At 41.1% G+C, this 22,536-nt stretch overlaps 1 long non-coding RNA gene across 1 annotated transcript in view; it reads right to left on the bottom strand.

The window, feature by feature from the left end:
* LOC117802953 overlaps window positions 1-7,365 on the bottom strand; it is a 15,843-nt gene extending 8,478 nt beyond the window's left edge. The window contains exon 1 of the long non-coding RNA XR_004626435.1: window positions 7,185-7,365. This is a non-coding gene — a long non-coding RNA (uncharacterized LOC117802953). The remainder of the gene's footprint in view (window positions 1-7,184) is intronic.
* Between the last annotated feature and the right edge of the window lie 15,171 nt (window positions 7,366-22,536).

Here is a 22,536-nt window from a genome sequence, read left to right as displayed (position 1 = left end):
CACAGCCAAGGAAACAGTCAAAAAAACTAAGAGGCAGCCCACAGAATGGGAGAAGATATTTGCAAATGACCTTACAGATAAAAGGGTGGTATCCAAGATCTACAAAGAACTTCTCAAACTCAATACACAAGAAACAAATAATCAAATAAAAAAATGGGCAGAAGATATGAACAGACACTTTTCCAATGAAGACATACAAATGGCTGACAGACACTGAAAAAATGTTCAAAATCATTAGCCATCAGGGAAATTCAAAATCAAAACCTGAGACCATTGTTCTTAGGAAAGTTCCACAGGTTGCGTCTGCAAAGGAGCCCTAAGCTGGCTGCGGGGCGGGGGGTGGGGTTGGGGGTGACAGGAAATGAAGACAGAAATGCAACCCAGGTTCTGTCTGAAGGAGGCAAGCTTTTAAAAATCCACACAAAAAGCACCTGGGTGGCTCAGTCGGTTAAGCATCTGCCTTAGGCTCAGTTCATGGTCCCCTCCTCAGTGGGGAGTCTGCTTCTCCCTCTACCTTTCCCCCCTGCTTGTGCTCTCCCTTTCATGCTCTCTCTCTCTCCCTCTGTCTCCCTCTCAAATAAATAAAACCTTAAAATAAAATAAAATAAAATAAAATAAAATAAAATAAATCCACACAAAGGCCAATCCTTTTCCAGTCAGTTCCCATGCTCTGGGAATCCTTACTCCAAAGAGCCAAAGCTCCTGGAATTTCTCTCTTGTGTCTAACAGAACCAGAGCTATCTCAGTGTGTTGTGTCTGTAAGAGGTGTTGCATAAATGTCATCACCGGCAGTGTGGCCTGGGCTGGAGTGGAAATGTGAATTAACTGCAAGTGGACATCAGGAAACTTCATGGGGTGTTGGAGTATTCTAAAACTGGATTGTGGCGACGGGTGCACAACTGCACACGTTTACTAAAAATAATCAAACTGTCCATTTGTGGTGAGTGAATTTTATATATGTAAATTGTACTTCAATAATGTTGATTTTTTTTTTAATGTTGTGATCTGATTGGAAATTCCTTAAGCCGGAGTCGCTCTAAAAAGTCACTCAATAAAGATTAAAAAAAAAAAGGCCCAAGAATGAATAGTGTCTTGCTACAATTAGATCATTCCATGGGATCTAGAAATTTAAAGATCAGGGCAGCCTTCGTAGGCCCAGGAGGCCTGCACTGTCCCACAGAGCCCTGTCCTCAGATGGACACAGCCTTAGGGTTAATGATTCGCAGTTGCCTTCCATCTTGAAACTCTTCATGATTTCGTCTTTGAGCTTGTGTCTTGTATGTGGAGGGGATAGCGTGGAGATGCATGCCCCGTGTGTGTCCAGAGTTCCTTACCCCCCATCGGCATAGAACATGTAGCATTCCTGACGTCCGTGAGCTCAGAATTCCAGAGTGTGGGAGTTCACTGCAATGCGTGGGAGTTCAGCAAGGCTCGGAGGGAGCAGGAGGCAAGCCTGTTACTTCTACAACAAATAGGTGGGGGGACGGAAAATGGCAGCCCCCAAGAGGCTGTTGAAATTGAATTTGCTTCCAATGCAGAAAGAAGGCAATGGCATTCTAAGAAGTGGGAACAACCAAGAAACCCTGTCATATCCTTTCTGACTTGCATTAGTTCCTTCCCTGTGTGAGCCAAGCACTTGTACTGGAGAAAGGGAAAGAGAGAGCAATCCTTAGTTCCTCGTCCTTGCAGTCCTTTCTCACCAAGAACTGAAGGTAAAGAGTGTTGACAGAATGTACGCATACCAACAAGTGAAATGAAAACAGTGGGGTTAGTCCTGCGCGATGTTGCCACTATTCTAAGGAAATACATAGGCACATAAGAGCTACAAAATACTAATTGTGCATCAGTGATTCCACATAAGGTAAACACTCTTACATTTGCACTTAGCGCTGAGTTGCAAAATATAAAAAACGAATGGTAAAATTCATACCGATAATTTCACATTTTAATTTTTCTTTACTTAGAATTACATTAAATTAAGTGGCAAATTAAAAAACACCACAAGCTGAAACTCCTGTTGTGTTATAGTCCCTACGGCATTCTTTTCCTGCCTTTGAACAAGGGGTCCCCATTTGCATTTCACAAGGGGCCTCACAAATTCTGAAGCCACCCATATGTAAAATAACTGTTCGACCTCCCCATTTCATGTATGAAAAGCTGAGACTGGAAGAGATTGTGTGACTGGGACAAGGTCACAGTTAGAGCAGACCTGCTTCCACAGCCCAGGGCCACAACTCTCAGGACAGGGTGTTTTCTATCATTCTTGTAGCTGGNAGCGGGGGGGGGGGGGGAGTTGAATTAAAACTGGGGATTTCTATACAGTATTTCAATCCAGCAAGTTCAAAGAATGCCCAATTTAGATACATTTGCTTCAGATGGATCTCAGAGGCTTTGAAGATGGCATTGTGGCATTTTGTTTAAAACAAGTAAGCAAATTTTCTGAGCCTTGAATTTCTCCCTGTCACTAAAGAGCTTAAATAGATTATAAGTACAGCATAGAGGGTATTCGTGGCAAACCATTAAGGCTAAATGTGTATTTGTAAAGCTGGCTGGTTTCCAGTTAAAAGTCTTTAAAAGAGAAAAATGCATATGCTGTTTTAAATGTGGACAGAGGAGGGCCTAGGCCCTGCCCCCTGGAGTATTTAAAGGTGGGTACCCACCAGGGATACAAAGATCAGATGACCACACTGGACAGCAAGAGACAAAAGACTTGCTTCTCCTTTGATGTGAGTCAGAGACAGAGAAGAAAATATGACTTGCCCTCTACTTTTTGAATTCAAAAGTAGTCATTATAGGAAGCAAGCTCTTAACCATCTTCAGACTCAACTTTATTTAGAATCACTAGGTGTGATATGCAAAAATAAAATAAAAACCTAAGTCAATCTAGTTTGAGTTAAAAATAATCTCCTTGGGGGGTGCCTGGGTGGCTCAGTCATTAAGCGTCTGCCTTCGGCTCAGGGCGTGATCCCGGCGTTCTGGGATCCAGCCCCACATCAGGCTCCTCCACTGGGAGCCTGCTTCTTCCTCTCCCACTCCCCCTGCTTGTGTTCCCTCTCCCGCTGGCTGTCTCTCTCTGTCAAATAAATAAATAAAATCTTTAAAAATAATAATAATAATCTCCTTGGTTCAAGGCGTGTTGCTGATCAAATCTCCACGTTGCCTTTAACGCATCGAGTCCCATCCCAATGTGGTTTGTTCGTTACTCATACTCTAGTTTCCCCTTTTCCTCTCTCCCTTTTCCTTCTCAGTGTCACAGAACTCATTTTCAGCTCCTACAAAGTGGCGGTGAAAGTAAACACGAAGGGTCACAGTCTAGGATTGGAAGAGGGAAGTGACCATCATAATGACCACAGCTAATATTTACTGAGTGCCTGCTGCTTGCTGGGCACCGCACCAAGATCTCTGTAGTCATCAGCTCAGTGAAACCACACAGCAGCTCTAAGGGGGAGGATTATGTAATTTTAAGGTGAGGATACAAAACCACAGAGAGATAAGTAACTTGCCCCCTAGGTCACACCGAATCTGGACTCCAAAGCCACGTTGACATCAGTTAAGATACTGAGATGTCTGTGCATTTATTTTCCCCTTGACCCCCACCTCCTATCTTCTTATTCTTTTCCCCCCACATTGCCCATCATGATAGCATCCTGAGGCTGAGGTGTTGTTCGTCCAGCTGTGCAAGGATGGATAGTGATATATGGAAAACAATTTATCCAAGATCACCACAGGCCAGGGTGTTTGTGGGCATTAGGAAAAAGCACCCTTGGGCACCTGGGTGACTCAGGTGGTTAAGCGTCTGCCTTCAGCTCAAGTCCTGATCTCAGGGTCCTGGGATTGGGTCCTGCATGGGGCTCCCAGCTCAGTGGGGAGTCTGCTTCTCCCTCCCTCTCTGCCTCTCCCCCTGCTCATGCTCTCTCTCTCTCTCTCTGTATCTCTCTGTCTCAAATGAATAAATAAAATCTTAAAAAAAAAAAAAAAAGAAAGAAAAAGAAAAAAGCACCCTTCTCGGAGCTGACACAGGACAGGCTGAATATACTCTTGCTCCCCTGGACCTCCTTAATTAGGGCACGACCTTCACAGTGTGCACGGAGGACCTGAGCTTGCTCCCATCATTCTGAAAGGTGGTCATTTGAATGTCGGGCCATTTTGAATGACAGTGACATGATTACACTTTACGTGATTACACATGAACTGTCCTATGTTCCAGGGAGGACAAACATATCCTTAAAAGGAAATAGAAGGTTCTTCAACAAATTAGTAGGCTTCTTTCTGCAGTCCTTTCTTTGAGCTCTAACTCCCAGGAGATTGTCTGAATAAAGACTGGGGAGTTGGATGCTGTTGAAAAGACTCATTAAACTCAATAGCACTTAACAGGCAGACATGCAGGGGAAGCTCCACAGTCTCATATGCTAGAGCTCCTGAGCGGGCGTAGAACACAACCATTAGGGAAATAAATCAAATCAATAACAGTTTGTCTGAACATAATTCAAGCCAGTGGGTAAAGATAAGAACTAGGTCTTCTTTCAAAACAATGGCCTCATGATGACTCTCCTTTCATCTAACCATGAGCTATGATGCATTCAACTTGTCTGCATCGCCACGTAGCCATTAATGTAGAAAACTGAGTCACTACCTTTGTTGTGGGAGAAGTCCTCATTACTGAATCTCTAGAAATTACAGCAGGAAATCAAACCTTTCATTTCACTGATGGGAAAAGAAAGAGAAAGAGAAAGAAAGAAAGAAAGAAAAAAGAAAGAAAGAAAGAAAGAAAGAAAGAAAGAAAGAAAGAAAGAAAGAAAAGGGAAAAGAACCTAGTCATTGGGTATGGCTCAGAATTCTAACATTTCCAAACAGGTACAACATACATTTTCATTTCAAAGGCAGCTTGTCAAGATTCATTATACTAAATTATATTAGAATCTTGATTTTTCAAGAAATACTAAATCAAGTTGTGTTATCATGCCATGAAAATTTGGCTGAGTGGAAAATCAGCGCTCCAGGTCCACTGTGGGCTTTAAAAAGTTTCCAACCAGAATTAGCTTTACCAAACCAGCTCTGGGAGGCTGAGTTTTAGGGGCCCACCTAAGGACAATGGCTGCCATTTTGAATGACGTAAACCTGGACTGTGGGCCTCAAATCAGAAGAGACTCCAGTGAGCTCTCAGTCTTGCTCGTCTTCAATAGCAGGATAATAGAACTATAATTTAGTCTGAAGTGTGTATGGGGAGAATCCACGGCGGGAACCCGAGCCTCAGAGAATGCAATGTCAACCCTGCTACTAATAGGAAGTCACCTCAGTGGCAGCAAATCCTCTGAAGTAGCAAGTTTCTTTTAGGAGATCCTGTGCTAAGATTAGAGAAAAAAAAAAGTTTGTAAGAAAAGGAAGCAAATGTCAAACACATAGCAGATTTATTTTCAGGATTATGTAAAGCACAAAAAACGAAAGGACTTCCACTGTGCAGTGTTGTCATGGTTACCTGATCTCTTATCAGAAAGAAGAATCAAGCAGAGAAGGGAAACCTAGAAGGGGCAGTAACCAGAGAGGCCTGCGTGGCCACGAGCGCTTTTCATCCAATTGAGCTTGTTTATGATGGTATAAAATAGCGGATGACATTTTGCTGCTCTAGATAATTTTTAAAGGACCTGATTTTGCTATGCAGAAGAAGGTCTGCATTCTGCTCTGCTTTCACAAACGTGGAAACACGAGAGTTAAAACATCATCATTCACGAGGATTTCTAAATGAACAGGGAGAAAAAACGTATCTTTAAAATTTGCTCTCAACGCACCTCCCCCCCAAAAAATCCTTTCCCAAACGGCAACGTGAGAGTATAGGTTGAGTCATTTTCTTGAGAAAGCTGCATTTTTCTCCTCCAAAATATCTTAGAGGATTTTATTTGGAGGTCATTAGTTTAAAAAAGAAACTGGCAAATTATTTTTAGAGATTAAAAAGAAAATCCCTCCGGTGTCTGCTTCATAGTTAGCATAGAATGCTAATAGTATAAATAGCACAGAGTGCTAGGAACAATTTCCCACCAGCTCCACCTGCCTCTATAAATGCCCAACCCTCACACACCCTTGTCCTGGAAAAACAGAGACTGCAGACTGCTGTCCAAATCACAGTCCAGTCCTCGGCACACGTAGCAACAGCTTGCAAAGTGCCCTTACCTGCAACGACAGGTAGTTGGAATGTGCAAAAAACGACTAGCCCAAGGAGACTCAGCTGAGAAGAACAAGAAATTTGACCCGTATTTATTCCATCTACTCGAAAAAGGTGTGCAAAGCAGTAAAAGTCAGCATTTCTTTAACAACTCAATATTTGAACTACTCCCACTTGTCATTTTACCCAGTAGAAAGACACTAAGCCCGACTGACTAAACCTTGCACAGGGGCAAAGAAGCCTGGGACCCACGGTCTCTTTGAGTGCTCTGGCAAAGAAATGACAGGAATCAACCTTCATCCTGGTCCTATTGTGAGCTGGATATTGTACCAGGCGCGGCATATGGAGTATGTTATGAAATGCAGAGAGCATGCCTGTGGAATAGTGTCCTCCTTTTGAAGAGGGCACTAAGGCGAACTTGCTCTAAGTCCCAGAGAGCTGACTTCTAAACTCACTTATTACAGCACCCAACACCAGACAGGGCAGAGCACTGAGAGCTTCTCCCCCAGCTTAGTTCCACACCCTGTGAAATGCTTTGGAAATTTGTACAATTTATTTTTCTCTTTAGCCATTTACATATTGACATGCATTTTGTTTTAAGTTATAGTATTTATATTTCTCTTTATATTATAGTTTGGATCTCAAGTTTATTTTTTACTATGTGTATAGTTAGATTACATTATCTGAAAATTTCATTTCAGAATAGGAAAGAAGAATCTCAAAATATGTGTTATATAAAGGGAGGCTTTGAATCTGAGAAGCCCGAAAAGCACCATACTACCTCCGTATGCCCAGGTTAATGGAGAGTTGATTCTAATTGTTCTCTAAAATTTGGGACACAGAGGCATTTCTCAAGTCTAAAGTGAAGTTATTATTATTGGAGTACAACAGTAGAGCTTCTTAAAATAAACTGAACCTATTTCTAAACAGTCAGTGACAGGGGAGAGGAAAGGAAAATCCAAATTCATTTGTAAGAGTAAGTTTCCTTTTCACTGGAAAGTCCATTGTTTTTACATTAACTACTCACCTCTCAAAGGCTTCTTTAGGGTCAGGCTCCAAGCCTAGGAGTGTAGGGCAGACTGCTCAGGGAGGCGGCAGTTACAATGCTGGGGCTATGCATGAGCTGGAAATGAGAGATGATTTCATGACTTATCTATTGTATAACTGGAGGTTTGTAGCTCTTCATTCCCTTTATCTATTTCACCCACCCTCCTCATCCGACATCCCTTCTGTAACCACAACTTTGTTCTCTATATTTAAGGGTCTGTTTGGTTTTTTGTTTGTTTGTTTGTTTTGTTTTTAGATTCCATGTATAAGTGAAACCCTATGGTATTTGTTTTTTTTATTTATTTCACTTAGGTCCTTCCATGTTGTGGCAAATGGCAAGATTTCATTCTTTTTTTATGGCTGAGTAATTGTCCATCGTGTGCGTGTGTGTGTGTGTGTGTGTGTGGTGTGTACACACACACACATACATACCACCTCTTCTTTGTCATGGAGATGAAAAGTACAGTATTGGGAATATAGTCAGTATTATTGTAATAGTGTTGTATGGTGACAGATGGTGACTTATTGTGGTGGCATCGAGCAACGTATAGAATTGTTGAATCACTATGTTGTGCACCTGAAACTAATACAACATTGTATGTCAACTATACTTCAGTAGTAAAAGAGAGAGATGTGCAAGGCTTCATATAGCCGCGGGGAAACTGGGACAGAGGCAGCTGCATGATCATGCTAGTTTCTAAGTTTTACGTGACTGAAGCCGTAGAAGGCGATCGCCAGGTTATTTTACTTGAAAAGTCTCTAGAATTCAAGCATATTCTCTGGAATACACCTTCACTTAGACATTTCTCCAGGAAAATGCAGATTTGGGGCAATTTCAAGGAGCAAATGAGGCACCTAGGTGGATCAGTCGGCTAAGCATCTGACTCCTGGTTTCGGTCATGAGATGGGGCCCAGAGTCAGGCTCCAAGCTCAACTCGGAGTCTGGTTCAGATTCTCTCTCCCTCTCCCTCTGCTTCTCCCTTCACTCGTGCTCATTCTCTTTCTCTAAAATAAATAAATAAATAATAAATAAAATCTTTAAGGAAAAGGAGCAAGTATGTCCAACTAACTCACCTATTTATTTATAAATAAATAAATAAATAATAAATAAAATCTTTAAGGAAAAGGAGCAAGTATGTCCAACTAACTCACCTATTTGTTACGGTGACCCTGACCCTGCCCCCCACTCTTGCAAAGAAGAGAGAAGAGAATAACAGAAATAATAAATTCTCTTCTGTTTTTCTTCTGTTATTTTGGGTTTAATACCTTTCAACAAATGCCCTCATTCAACATGTATACAATATAAAAAGAAACCACAGGATTTCTCTAGAACCAATTGACTTCTCAAAGTTTATTTCTTTTGATAAGAAACCATGCTTTAATGGAGGGAAGAAACTTTATGGTAGGAAGCTGAGGTTTCAAATTTTATTCAGGCTATATTTTTACTAAAAACATTTTTTTTCTTTATAGAATACTAGGAGATTAAATTTCATATTTCAAATCCTATGAAGGCTCTAAGATCCAAGTCCAACACTAAATGTGTGTTTGACCCCATATTCTCCTTACATTAATAATACAGCTTACACATAAGTATGAAGAGACCAAAAACAGCTACAAAGAGGCACCCACCAGCAGCAGGAATGCGTGGGGCTTTCAGCTGCATGCTGTCAAATGAATTCTAATAGTTTGAGCACATATAAATAAGAAAGAATATTAGAAATAAAACACGGACCACAATTAGTCATGCAAATGACGTTAATCTCCAATATGTCTCCATTTTATGCAATTACAGATGCTAGACCATTGTTCTGGGTTCTGTCGTTACAGAGTAAAATCTAAGTACTTAAAACTGAAATATAAAAGTTGTATAATCCTTTATGCCGAGGAGTTTTTAAAATAAACTTCTCATTTTCCATATAGAGGAAGTAACAAAATGTAGGTTGCAAAAAAACCCTGACCTGCTACATTTTTAAGGGATTTAATTAGGATGGCCACATTTTACTGTCAGAAAAATATTCTTAGGTCCACCAGGCAGATTTTGGACAAGCAAGTAGCAATCGTGAGGTGGTCCGATGACATTGCTGGAACCTGAAGGAGGTCTACATAACCAAAGTTGTCGTATCTAAATGACCCTTGAGGAAGGCACCTCTTCTGCTAAGAATTTTCTTCTCTGAAACTACTAGAGTGGACCCCAAACCAGGTCTATGAAAAAGTCCTTTAATATAGATCCCTGTGTTGCATGAATAAAACACAGTGAAGGTTGTAGAACTTTGATGTTGCATTAGTCCATTCTCTCCAACCTACATGTGGGTACCTATCAGGATCTCTTGTTTTATTTTACCACCATTCCTTCTCACATCCAAATTATCCTTATCTGGTACTCCTGTGTTCGAACAAACTGAGGCAAAAAGTGGTCAAAATGATCTATCCTAAACAACAAAACAACCAAATTCACTGCAGAAACCTGCTAAACAGTAATCTACTGATTAATTTAATTAAGGAGGATCCCTTGAACGTCATGAACCCCTGGAACTTCATGAATTCAAAACCATGAAAAACCATGCTTGTCTTTGCTTTCCTGCAAATGTTCCCTTTATCTTCTGGTTGCAAAAACTATGCAGATTCAAGAATATGAAGAGTGAGGTACGAAACAATGAAACCAAGTATCATATGTGGCTCATATACTCTTAGTTCTTATAGAGGGTTCATGTTATACTTAGATAAAACTTAGAACAAAACTACTCTGACAGCTAACATTATGATCAGTACCCCTGCCCCCAAGCACGCCAACCTTCTCCATGTTCTTGCCTATTCCCCTTGGTATCCAGTCTCCTTCTTGGTCTTTTCTTCTTCCATCCTTGCCACACCCCACCCCTGCACTTGTCCTTGAGCAGTTAATGTAATTGCCCACTTCCCCCCAGGTTAAGCATTAAAGATGTAAGTCGGCTGAGGAAAATCTGTGATTTGGGGCCTGTGATTATTTGCTAGGATGATCAGCAGAATTTTCATGTTGAAGAGGAAGAAAGGGACCCTCGGGGAAGAGAGTTCAGCAACATTGGCTTTGGATGCTTAGGATATGATGAGTGTTGGGTCCAAGGGATGGAAGAAGACACAATGGGACCAGCATCATAACCAAGCAAGCCAATACTACTGCTACTATTATTACAGCTACTAATAAAATTACTGCTAATAATAATTTTGTTCAATGCCTCAGAAAGCATATGTCTTCAAGATTAAAGCATAATTATCTCAGGCGTAAGACAACCTCAAGGTCAAGAAAGGCTTCTGTGTTTTCTGAGTAAATATCCACCAATGTTCTTGATGGCACAGGCAATTCCTTTAACACAGGGACAAAGTTTATTTTCCCCCACCATGATTAGAGATAAAAGCCTTGAAAATGTAAATGTGTAGGAAAGGTGACACACTGGTATTGATTTGCTTCAGTCAACGTGCAAATGATGGTATCAGGAGCTTTCTTGGTTCCCTACTCTGCCCTGCTTCCCAAAATAAGAATTTAGTATTTTTGCATCTGTCCTTCCACATGCTCCCTTCTGAACCTTGATCCATCAATGATCCCTCTGCTCTCTGGTATTGTTCAACCTTATCTGTTCAACATCCTAAGTGCCAAGCACCATCCTAGACACTGGGGATATCACAGTGGATAAAACAGATAAAAGTCCTTGCCCCAACGAGAGAGATAAAGCACAGAATCAGAAGAGATGCATCAAGCAGAAAATGCTGCAATTTTAAATAGAATGGTTGGTGTCATCCTTAGAAAGTACATTTACCCCAAAGATACAGAGATAGTGAAAAGAAGGGACACATACACCCCAATGTTCATAACAGCAATGTCCACAATAGTCAAACTATGGAAGGAGCTGAGATGCCCTTCATAGATGACTGGATTAAGAAGATGTGGTCCATATATGCAATGGAATATTACTTAGCCATCACAAAGGATGAATACCCACCATTTGCATCAATATGGATGGAACTGGAGGGGATTATGCTAAGTGAAGTAAGTCAAGCAGAGAAAGACAATTATCATATGGTTTCACTCATATGTGGAACATAAGCAATAGCACGGAGGACATCAGAAGATGGAAGGGAAAAATGAAGGGGGGGAAATCAGAGGGATAGATGAACCATGAGAGACTATGAACCCCAGAAAGCAAACTGAGGGTTTCAGAAGGGAGGGGGTGGGGTGATGGGGTAGCCAGGTGATGGGTATTAAGGAGGGCACGTGTTGTGATGAGCACTGGGTGTTATATGTAACTAATGAATCACTGAACACTGCATCAGAACTAATGAGATATTATACAGTGGCTGACTGGACATAAAAAATAATAAATAAAAAAAGAAAAAAAAAATGGTAAATACGCATTAGTTCTGAGGATGCCCATGAGCAATACAGCAGTGGGAATGTAATAATGTTCACCTCTGGACCATGGTAGAAGCAGTGATGTCAGTAAATTAGAAGACTGTATTAGAAAGCAGTGTGAAAGAGTACACGTACAACAAACACAAAATAGTAAAAATTTAAAAAAAATATGTATTTGTTATATGAAAAAAAAAGAAAGTGACATTTAAACAAAAACTTGAAGGAGACAAGGGGATGAGCATTCCAGGCAGAAAAAGCAAGCACAAAGGCCCTGACGGGTGATATGCCTGGAATAGCATATGCGTGCTCAAGGTATATCAAGGAGCCAATGAAAGGAGATCAAGTGAGGTCTTACAGGTCATGGCAACTGACTTTTATGCTGAGTGAGCTGGGAAGTCACTGGGGGATTTTGAGCAGAGGAGTGATGTGATCTGGATTACATCCAGCATCTTGGCTGCTGTTCTGATAATAGATTAAAGGGCATAAGTGCAGAAGCAGAGAGTTCAGTTAGCACACTAATGTAGCAAATCCAGGTAAAAGGTGATGGTCTGGAGAGGCCCTGGTCTCTAGGGAGTTAACAGTAGAGATGGTAGGAAGTAACCAGATTCTGGGTATATTTTGAAGGTGGAGCCAAATCAGATGTAAGGCAAGAGAACAGAAGAGTTGAGGATAATTCTGAAGCACTGGGCCTTGGCAACTATAAGCGTGGAGTTGTTATTTGTTGGAATGAGGAAGATTTTTGGAAGGATCCAGTCTGGGGTGGAATATGAGGAGCTTGGTTTTGAATGCTAACTAGACATCCAAGTGGAGATGTCAAATATACAGTTAGATATACAGTCTGTAGTCTGGGGAGAAGTCCAAGTCATGAGACAGGATGCAAGCTATACAGAAAAAAGACAAGAGGACTGACAACTGGAGGTCAAGTGAGGAGAGTATGTCAAGAGAGAGGGGTGATCACATGCTGCATTTAGGTCACAGAAAATGAGGGCTCTTCATTGACCATTGACTTTAGCCATCTAAGATCTTTGAGTACTTTGACAGGGAATTTTCCATAGAACAGTGAGGCTAGCCTTCCATCCTGCCACTTCTCACAGGAATTAATCTAGAAGAAAATGAGAGATGAGAAATTAGAGACAACTGATACGGAAACCTCTTTCAAGGTGTTTTGTTGAGAATGGAAGGGGGAAACCAGGCAATGGCTTGAATGGGGAAAATGAGTTCAAAAGATTTTGTTTGGTTAGTATTTTGTCTGTTTTCAAGATGAAAGAAATCTTAGTGGGTTTATGTGCTGACAGAAAAGACCCAGTAGAAAGGAAAAACTCATCAGGTTAGAGAGAAAGAGAAAATTACCGGAGTAATGTCCTTGAGGAGAGAGTGATAAGATTGAATGGAAGTAAGGGAATTAACTTTAGCCAGGAGTATGGACCACAGCCCACATTTTCCACTGCCTCCTTCCCCTCAGCCTCCTTTAGCATCTATTGACTTCCTTATTATAAAACTAAACAAACTCCAATTACATTTAGCTGTGCCCTCTATCCCTCCTTCCTTCCCTTGACAGTCTTGTATCTTTAAAACCTTGTCTACACTTGTTCTCTTCCCTTAGCTCCCTCTCACTTGGCCTGAGACAGGCTGACTCTGCCACCAATGGCTCCTGAATTGCCTATTTCAATAGACTATTTTCTATTTTGCTGAACCCTTCTAGCCATTGACTGCTTCTCTTTTAAAAACCCTTACCCTCTACTATATGGTATACCTCTATCCTTAGCCTACCATCCAGGCCCTCTCCCCAGGCTCCTGTTTCTCTGCCAGACACTTCAAGTGTTAGTTTTCTTGGCCATCTACTCATCTGAGAAGGCAACACCACTTACCCAAACTCAGAATTTCTACACAGGGAGAGCTAGCAGATTTGTCTTGAAGCTGAGCTTACAGAGCAGGTTAGCTATTTTTAGTTGTAGTCTCTATTTAGGATGGCTTGTTGGTGCAGAAGTAGGTTCTAGGAGGGCTTAATCTCCCCACCTCCAGCCATCCCTTGTTCTTTTGGGGTCAGAGCTCCAATTGTCGCTTACATGAGGGCTATTCTACCCGACAAGTACTAAATGATACTAAAAGTTCACTATCTTTTCAAAGGTCAAAGAAATATTTGAGAAAGAAAGGAAAGGAGGAAGAAAAAGAATAAGATAGAAAGGGAAGCTGAAAAAGGAAACGTTTGATCAACTGCCTGAAAATCATGCCAAATAGTCATCTGCAATTTAACTCCTATCTATGTCATAATATGTTGCACACAAAATATTTTGATGTATTTTTATATGATGTGGAGAGGAGCCTCTAAAAGTAAGAGTGTTTAGAGACTACCAAACAGAATTATTTACTGAAAATCCAACCCAAAACTTCCTGAGCTCCGTACTCTCCTTTCTAGTTACCTGCTACACAAGTCACCTCAGTGACCACAGGAATCTCAAATACAACACATCCCAAAATAAAATCCTTTCTTCCCAAAGGTGCAGTAGAAATAGCATGGGTTTGGGTATCAGCCAATTTTCTAGGTTCAAATTTCAACTCTGAGTTAGTCATGTTGGGAAAATAAGAATTTAAAATAGGACTTTGTCATTTACTAAGAATTGCATTGCAGGAAGGCAAGGGAAAGAGTGCTCACCAGCCAGAGGTGTAAGCCCACGAGTGCAACAAATTCTGGAAGGGGCCGTGATAGAATGATGTCAGGATACAGTGAAGAGCCAAGAAAGGAGAGGTCAAGATTGGCTTTGGTGAGGGGACAGGAAAGACTTCTCAGAAAGGGTTAACGTTGGAGCTGCGTCTAGAACAGGAGTTGCTGTGCGTCCCAGGGTATGGCTAGGACAGGGCAAGGAAGAGAGCATTAGCATGAACTAACAGGGTCACCTGGGGCCAACAGCAGATTTCTGGGCACAACAGAGGAGGCTGGGAGAGGAACTTGTGTTGGATCAGGGATCCTTGTTTACCAGGGTCTACCGTTGCACTTTTGTGCTGAGGACAATGGAAAGTCACAGACGGAATTTAAGCAGGGGACAAGTATGACCCAATTTGCATTTGAGAAAAATAACTTTGGTAGCCATGAGGGGGATAAATTAGAACCAGATTGGAATGGAGAGAATCCTAATAGACGATTGCAAACATGCAGACTAGAGATGATGACGTTGAATTTAGGCAAGCCGTGTGAAGGAAAGGGAGGGGGAGGTAGGAAGGTGTGAAGGTTAAACTCATGATCATCAACGGATGCTGGGCATCAGGGGTCTGAGGAACAGGACTTCTGGCATTGTCGGGGACAGGGATCTCTCCATTAGAGGCTCATCTGATCACTGAGAGGACTAAATGAAGTCATGTATGCGTGGCAAATAGAAGTGCAGGAAATATTATTTCCCCTCATTTTTCCCCCTTGTTACTGGCACCATCACCTACCCAGTGGCTGAAGCCAGAAATATGAGAGTAATTCCAGTCTCCGCTGTCCTTTACCCTTCACAACCAGACACCCAAAGCAGATGACTCTGAGTGAGGAAAGGGGAAGGTCAAAAGAGCAAAAGTTGGGAAGTAATAGTCACAGAGCTTACAATTTGCCTCTGACCTGGATTTACTTTTTGGAAGAGCAGGCAAACAGGAGCCCTGGTGAAAGGTGTTCTAGGACTCGCCCACCTTCAGGACTTGCAGCCAGATGAGGGCTTCTTAAAGCAATCCCCGCCCTCCCCACTGCCACCTAAGTGGCCATTTTTCCTGGTTCTCTTTCCTCTTTTCCCAGCTCACATTCACTGGCTTCCCAATTATCAAGTGCTTGGCTAGTTGCTGAGACTGGAAATGAGTCCGAAAGGTTATACACACCCTCCCCAAGGGAAATGGTTAATAAACTAGATTGTAAACAGAACTGAATACAGTTTGGGGTCATTTTTTGAGGAGAGGGTCTTTTATTTTTATCAATAATGAGGGCTGGAAAAGGCAAAACCATAGGGACAGAAAACAAGTCCATTGTCTCCAGGGCCTAGGGTTGGAGGGTAAAGGCCTATGTGTGTGTGATAAGTGTGATATCATACTTTTGGTTGTGACAGAAATGTCCTACAGCTTGATTGTTTCCTGTTTTTTTCCAAAGGCATGGATGGAACTGTACACTGCAAAGCATAAATTTGACCATATGTAAAGTATACCTCAATAAACCCAACTTTAAATAAACAGACAAATGAACAAGTGAATTAACAAACAAATAAATACGTAGGTAGTAAGGGCTCAGTATGTGCTTGCCACAGTGATAGTAAGGCATGGTGGCAAGGTATTAGCTGAAAAACACTGCAGATTTTACTCCTTCCTTGAATGTTTGCATTTTAATAGAGGACTCTAAAGCTAAAAAAAAAAAAAAAAAAAGGTTTTTAAAGCCCAAAGAAGTTAGTCTTCCAGTAGGATACATTTTTTTTTTCAAATGCACAGTATTTTATTACAATCTGGAGAGTTCTAATGAAAGGAAGAGCCAGTAGGAGACCCAGGAGGCAGGAATGAGGAGACCATGACTGTCTCAAAATTTGCAGACCGCAGAAAGGAGATATTTTCTCTAAGTAAAGCCACCCTCCCTCTTCTACCATTTACCCATCATTTCCATCAGAGGCCTGACTTCTCCTGGGTGATTATCCTGGCCCCGGGTGTCGGATTCTTACTGAAAAAAAAATTCATATTTACCAGAAGTAGAAAGATACTACCTCTAAATGTAGATTGGACAACGAGAATCAGTGCCTGGCAACTGTAAGAGAGGCTATTTAAAGTCAGCCCAGGCTGCCCCACCCTTCATGGGCCAAGCCAAATGGTGGCTTTGAGCTGAACAACTTTCTCCTCTTGGGTTGAACTGCCAATCAGGTGGCAGAGGATTGGAACTGATTTTAGCTTCATTCTGCCACTCAAGTCTTCTGAGAACCAGGGGAACCTCCCAGAGGTCTTTGAAAGGGAAATGCTGTCTGTGTTTCTCCAGGAATCACTCACCAATCTTGTAATACCAAAGCCCCTGGCTTTTCTTTTTAATTCAAATGTCCTCCTCTGACAAGACAAGGATTCTCTCTTATGAACCATTCACAGAACCAACTTCTTTCTAAGTAATTCAAAGCCCCAAAACTCAAATTCCTGATTTTTCTGCCACCCTGGGCACTTCTCTCTGCCTCATTTTCCGTGAGTACATGTGAGCACCTGTGTGAACCAATGCAGTAGTTTCTGTCACCCTTGGCAGCCAAAAATGGAGGAGTTAGAAGAGGGAGAAGTCTCACTTTCCACTGGTTGCCCCTGACACTCCACCCTGCTGACTGGTGGGGAAGGTGGGTACTGATTCTTCATCATACTGATTGTTAAGTTGCTCATCAATGTGTCCGGAACTATCTATTTATTCTTCATCCTCCCTGGGTTGCAGGTTCAGGGGAAGGAAGCATTTGACCACCATGCTGGAAGGGAGTTGACAGTGACAGGAGCCGTGGTGTCCTCTTCTCATTGTCCGTTGGGCTGAGGTGTCTGGGAGGTCCAGGAGCAACAGTAGCTCTCACACACCCCAATCGGCTGCTCCGAAGACAGTTATTAGCCAGGTCACTCCATTTCCGTCCTCAACCTACCCCTCCAAAATTAGACCCTCTCTAGTAAACTTGATCTGCTGCCTCCAACTCTGTGTTTCCCTGATACAGCCCTTTTGGGGTTTTTTGAATCCTTCCCTCCTCCCCACCCCCAACAACAACAAAACACAAGACTCGGCCTGTTAATTGCTTCCTTCCTACCAAGAAGGCGGCCAGTTGACTACACCTGCTGAGACTGTTCTAACTTATGCCTGCAGAGTGGATGAAAGTGTTCCACTTCTTTTGAAGTTCAGTGAGAGCTAATTTTTACTGAGTGCTAACTATGGGGCCAGGCATCATGCTAACCTCAGTAATGTCAGTTAATCCATGAAAGGGAGGCAGCAGTTACTGATAGACCTGGCTGGGATCAAAATCCACCACCTACTCAAAACCATAACCCCACTAAAATTTGCACTGAACGGAGTCACCAGTTCTTTCTGCCCTCCCCACCCATAACCCCAGCCTCTATATGTGATTAAGCAAGACCCAATGAAGGAGAACATCAAAAATACTTAACTGCTCTGAAGGAGTTCAGAAACTCTTCCAGAAAGTTCTGTTGTCTGTCCAGTCAAATGGACCTACAAAATCAAGGAAATATCAAGAAGGTAGGAAGGTTAAAGGCAGGTTAAAGACTACTGAACTCTGCTGCCCAAGTTCTATATTTTTATTCTTTGAAGTCACTAGAAATTTAATGCTTTCAATGTTTTGTCATAATGTAAAAATTTGGCAGAGAAATAACTGTAAATGTTGTGCTAGGCATAACTAAACTAATACTTTTTCTGATTATAAAATTCAAATGTTCCCATTGTAGAACCTTTGGAAAATACAAAAGGATTAAAAAATTAACCTTACATATGTTTCCATCACCCATAGGTAACCTGGTTAATATATTGGTGGGTTTCCTTTCTATAAAAATATGAATATATTTGCTAAGTGGGATGCCTGTAATATTAAAATATGCATACCTGGATGTTCACTGAATATTATGTTAGCCAGCATTTTTCCATATTTTTTAAATTACCATCTTTAATGGCTGCAAATTATTCACTAAGTAATAATTTATTTAACCATCTCCTTAAAGTTGAAACTTCAAGTTTTTCCCAGTTTTTCTCTATTATAAGAAATGCCATCTCTCACATTACTTTCCCAAGATTGTTTACTGGAAATAGAATTCCTGGGTGAAGAGAACGTCTAAAACTTCTTTAAACATTTATTCCTATATACAGTTTAGCAATTCTTTATATAGTTGGCTGAAAGAAAATGTTGAGTTTATATGAAATATGTCCTTATTAGTGTTGTATGGCTAAAACCCTTTTGGTAAAATTGTCAACTTGACTTGAGCGAAAAAATCTTTAAAAAAAAAAAAGAAGAAGAAAAGGAAACAGCTGGAAATCATATGTACCTTTGCAGGGTAGTAGATGTTTAAAGGCTTCCAAAAATCTTGAGAGAATTTGTTACGACTGAAGATAAAGTATATAGGAATAAAAAAAAGAGAGAGATTGTTCTCTAAAATTACGAATTTGATAATAAGAAAGAATAAAAGCAAGAGAATGTTGAATTTGAAGTAAATGTTAAATTTGAAGAGATTCTTGAATCTTTGATTCATTACTTTCTAAAAGCTTTTTAAGATGTCAGTTTTCTGAGGTCTTTATGTTCTCTGCTGCATAGAGCAAACCAGGTTAAATGTGGATGATAAAGACCCTTAGGAAGAACGTTGTGCTTTGATGAGTCACCATACTTAACCTTCAATAGCTAGGGAGCCAATTACCTGCAACCTCAGCTGTGTAGACCCTTACTTTCCTTCCTCTTCCTAATAGTTACCCAGATTTATGTTCATTTAACATCTCCTTAGGATCTGGAGCAAACGTGGGCAGAAGACATGAAAGAATATAAACCTCAAATCCATCAATTTTGTTACAGTCAACTCTAGGTGAAGCAGGTTATCTTTTCGACAAGGGCAATACTGATTAGCAGCACCTTCTACCCTGTAGGAACACTGCTGGGTGCTGGGGAGACAAATGAGCTTAGGCAACTGTCACCCAGCCCAGGATGCTGCAAGGCTGAGTCAGAGCTTACAGCGGAAACAGGAGAGATACTCACAATACACCTCACCGAGGCAGTGAGCTTTACCAATTTCAAAGGGTCTTCACATGCCCGTGGTCATTTAGATCTTCTAACACAATGAAGAAGTAATCACCTGTATTCCAGGAACGGAGAACAGACCCTCAGAGAGGTTAAATGCCTTGCCCAGTCTCACAAAGCCTGTAGCCTAGAAGACTAAATATCGAAGCCAGATGTTCTGATTTCAGCACTTACGAAACCCCCCCCCCACTGCCTTTTTACAACAAAATTTTATTGACTACTACTGGGTGTCAGATCTTCTACTAGGAAATGGAGATTTTTTTTTTAATGTAAGTCTTTCCTTCAAGGAGCTTAAGACATATCAAAAGGGACAGACACAAACCGAAGCTATAATACTAAAATGATGTAAGGCATAACTGAAATTCAAGGTAGAAAAGTTCTCTAAATTTCTAGTGTGGTCAAACTGTCTCATGAGGAAGCAGCCACTAATAGTGGTGAGAAAGGACTTCAGACTTAGCACATGTCTCCTGCCTTCCAGCTCTTGCCTTAAACTCCAAAACTCTAGACTAAGTCTTTTGACAATACATAGTGGATGAAGAACTTGGGCTTTGGGTCAGACAGGCCTGGGTTTAAAACTTGGCTCTGCTGCTTACTGACTCTTGAGCAGGTTAACCTTGAACAAATTTTTGACCATTCTAAGCCTCAGTACCCTCCCCAGTCCAGCAATGATAGCAGTGGGATCTGCCGTTCAAGGTGGTTGTGAGAGCTAAATGAGATAATGCATTAGAAGTTCTTAATACCATGCAATGTGTACAGCAAGACCTTAATATATATTAGGATGATGATGGTGGTGGTGATGATGATGATGATGATTAGATACTTGGATTGGAGAGGAGGAAGAAGATTGGAAAGGAAGAAAGATGATGGGAGATTAAGAGAATTTTTATCTAATTCATGCCTTGTAGACTCCAGCTAGAAGTCAAGGAATCTGCGGTGAGCTGGGGAACCACAGGTTGGGAGAAGAGGGTGGAGCCTCAGCGTTCTTTAGAAGGCAGCAAAGCTGGATCCCTGAGTGTGGTGGTTCCCAAGAGAAGCTGATGTCTCCTCGTCGGGCAGTAATGACATTACCAAGCTGCCCAGTCACCCTGACTGTCTCCTGGAACAGACCAAAACATTCTCTGAGCTCCTCTCAGACACATTAGCCCTTCTCTAACTCACCGATGGCCCCTTAGGGATTCCTGCCACAGACTAAAGTTCTCACTTGAGTCTCAGGCCACGTCTCCTTCCCCAGAACACCCAATCCAAGACCTGAATTTCCAACTCTTGAACTCTGATTTTCTTCCTATCATTCCACTGTGGTATAATATATGGTATTAATGAGGATTGCCCTGGACACCCCAAGTTCAAATTCTGGCTCTGTCACTGACTAGGTATTTAACCATGGGCAAGTTACTTATCTTCTGTGCCTCAGTTGCTCCACCTGTAAAATGGGCACAAAAATATTATTGATAACATAGGGTTTTGTGAAGATTGGCTAGGAGCTTACAACTTCGGCTGGCATAGAATTTAAGTGTTCAATACATACTAACTGTTATTAAGATTTTTTTCCCCTTTGGAAAATGACAATTCTGGTAAATGCTAAGTGGGGGAAACATGTTACAACTATTTATATAAATTGTGAGGTTATTTGTATATTTCAATTATCAGTTTTCATTCCATAGTCTCTCAAGCATGGGATAATTGAGACTTCGGCCTGAGAATTTTTGTTTGTTTGTATTGATTCCCAAAGATGATACAAATGAAGCCAGAATACCTGTAATGACATTTTAAATCTTGTTGTCAGCTTTCCTAAACATCTCCAAAAGCCTAAAATTTTCAGGACGAGCTGCATGTGTGTGCCCAGCTCACCCGTGGTATCTGTCAGAGTTTCATATACGAGCTACTAGATGAAATAAACATAGAGAGGGTTTTCCCTGGAGGAACAGAACTGGAATTGCTGAGGTTTAAACCAAGGAATTCCTGCTCTATGTTTTCTTGTCCAAACAGGCCTGTGCGTAATTGCTTATGTACCATAGAAACTTGAAGCTACTGTCTGCTATTGTGTTTTCTAAAGTATCTTCCATGTTGTTTACAATTATAAAAGTTACCCCTGCTCACTGTAAGAAATGGGAAAACTAAAAATATGGTCAAAGAAGAAAATAATCATCTACAATGAGAACTCCCAGAGCAATCCAGGTTTAACATATTTTTTAATCATCCGGGGTTTTTTTGTTCCCTGTACATTAGACATATGAGAACTTTTCAGAAAATAAACATGATGACAAGAAGCAATTCTAGAGTTATAGACGGACATTTTATAGTGCTCAAGGGGTCAGTCCACCAGAAAGGCAGCACAATTCTAAATCTGTATGCACTCAACGACATAGCTTCAAAATACAGAAAGTAGAAATCAACAAAACTACAAGAGAGACTTTAAAATACCTGTCTCAAAGGCTAGATTGTTTTTTAAGACAAAAATTGTAAGGATATAGAAGATCTAAACAACACAGTTAAAAGCTTTGACCTAATTGTCATATATAGAACACCACATCCAACGGTGACAGGATACACATTCATTCCAAGTGCACAGAGAGCATGTCAAAAATCGGTCACAAAGAAACCTCAACAAATTTCAAAGGATTGGAATCATGAAGCATATAGTCTCTAACATCAAATTAAGTTAAAAACTTATAACAAAATGGGGGTGCCTGGGTGGTGCAGTCGTTGAGCGTCTGCCTTTGGCTCAAGGGCTTGATCCCGGCGTTATGGGATCGAGCCCCACATCAGGCTCCTCCACTATGAGCCTGCTTCTTCCTCTCCCACTCCCCCTGCTTGTGTTCCCTCTCTCGCTGGCTGCCTCTCTCTCTGTCAAATAAATAAATAAAATCTTTTAAAAAAATTAATAACAAAATGAACTAGACAATCCCAACTGCTTGGGAAGTAAGCCCTACACTTCTAAGTAAGAGCAAACAAGAAATCCCACAAATTGGAATCCTAAAAGTTGGAAAATATTTTAACTGAATGATAACTTGCATGACATTCTGAACATAGCAAAACTTCTGAGAAGTAACTAAAGCAGTGGTAGAGGGAAATATATTGCCATATTTAACACATTTCATACATGTGTTAGAAAAGAAGAAAGACTAAAAGTCAGTGTTCTCTGTTTCTATCTCAAAGAGCTAGGAAAACCCACTAATCAAATGCAAACTAATGAGAAGGCAGGAAATAAGATA

The sequence above is a fragment of the Ailuropoda melanoleuca genome, chromosome 7, assembly GCF_002007445.2.
Source record: "Ailuropoda melanoleuca isolate Jingjing chromosome 7, ASM200744v2, whole genome shotgun sequence".
Classification (NCBI taxonomy): Eukaryota; Metazoa; Chordata; class Mammalia; order Carnivora; family Ursidae; genus Ailuropoda; species Ailuropoda melanoleuca.
This window is presented reverse-complemented; position numbering and strand designations above follow the sequence as displayed.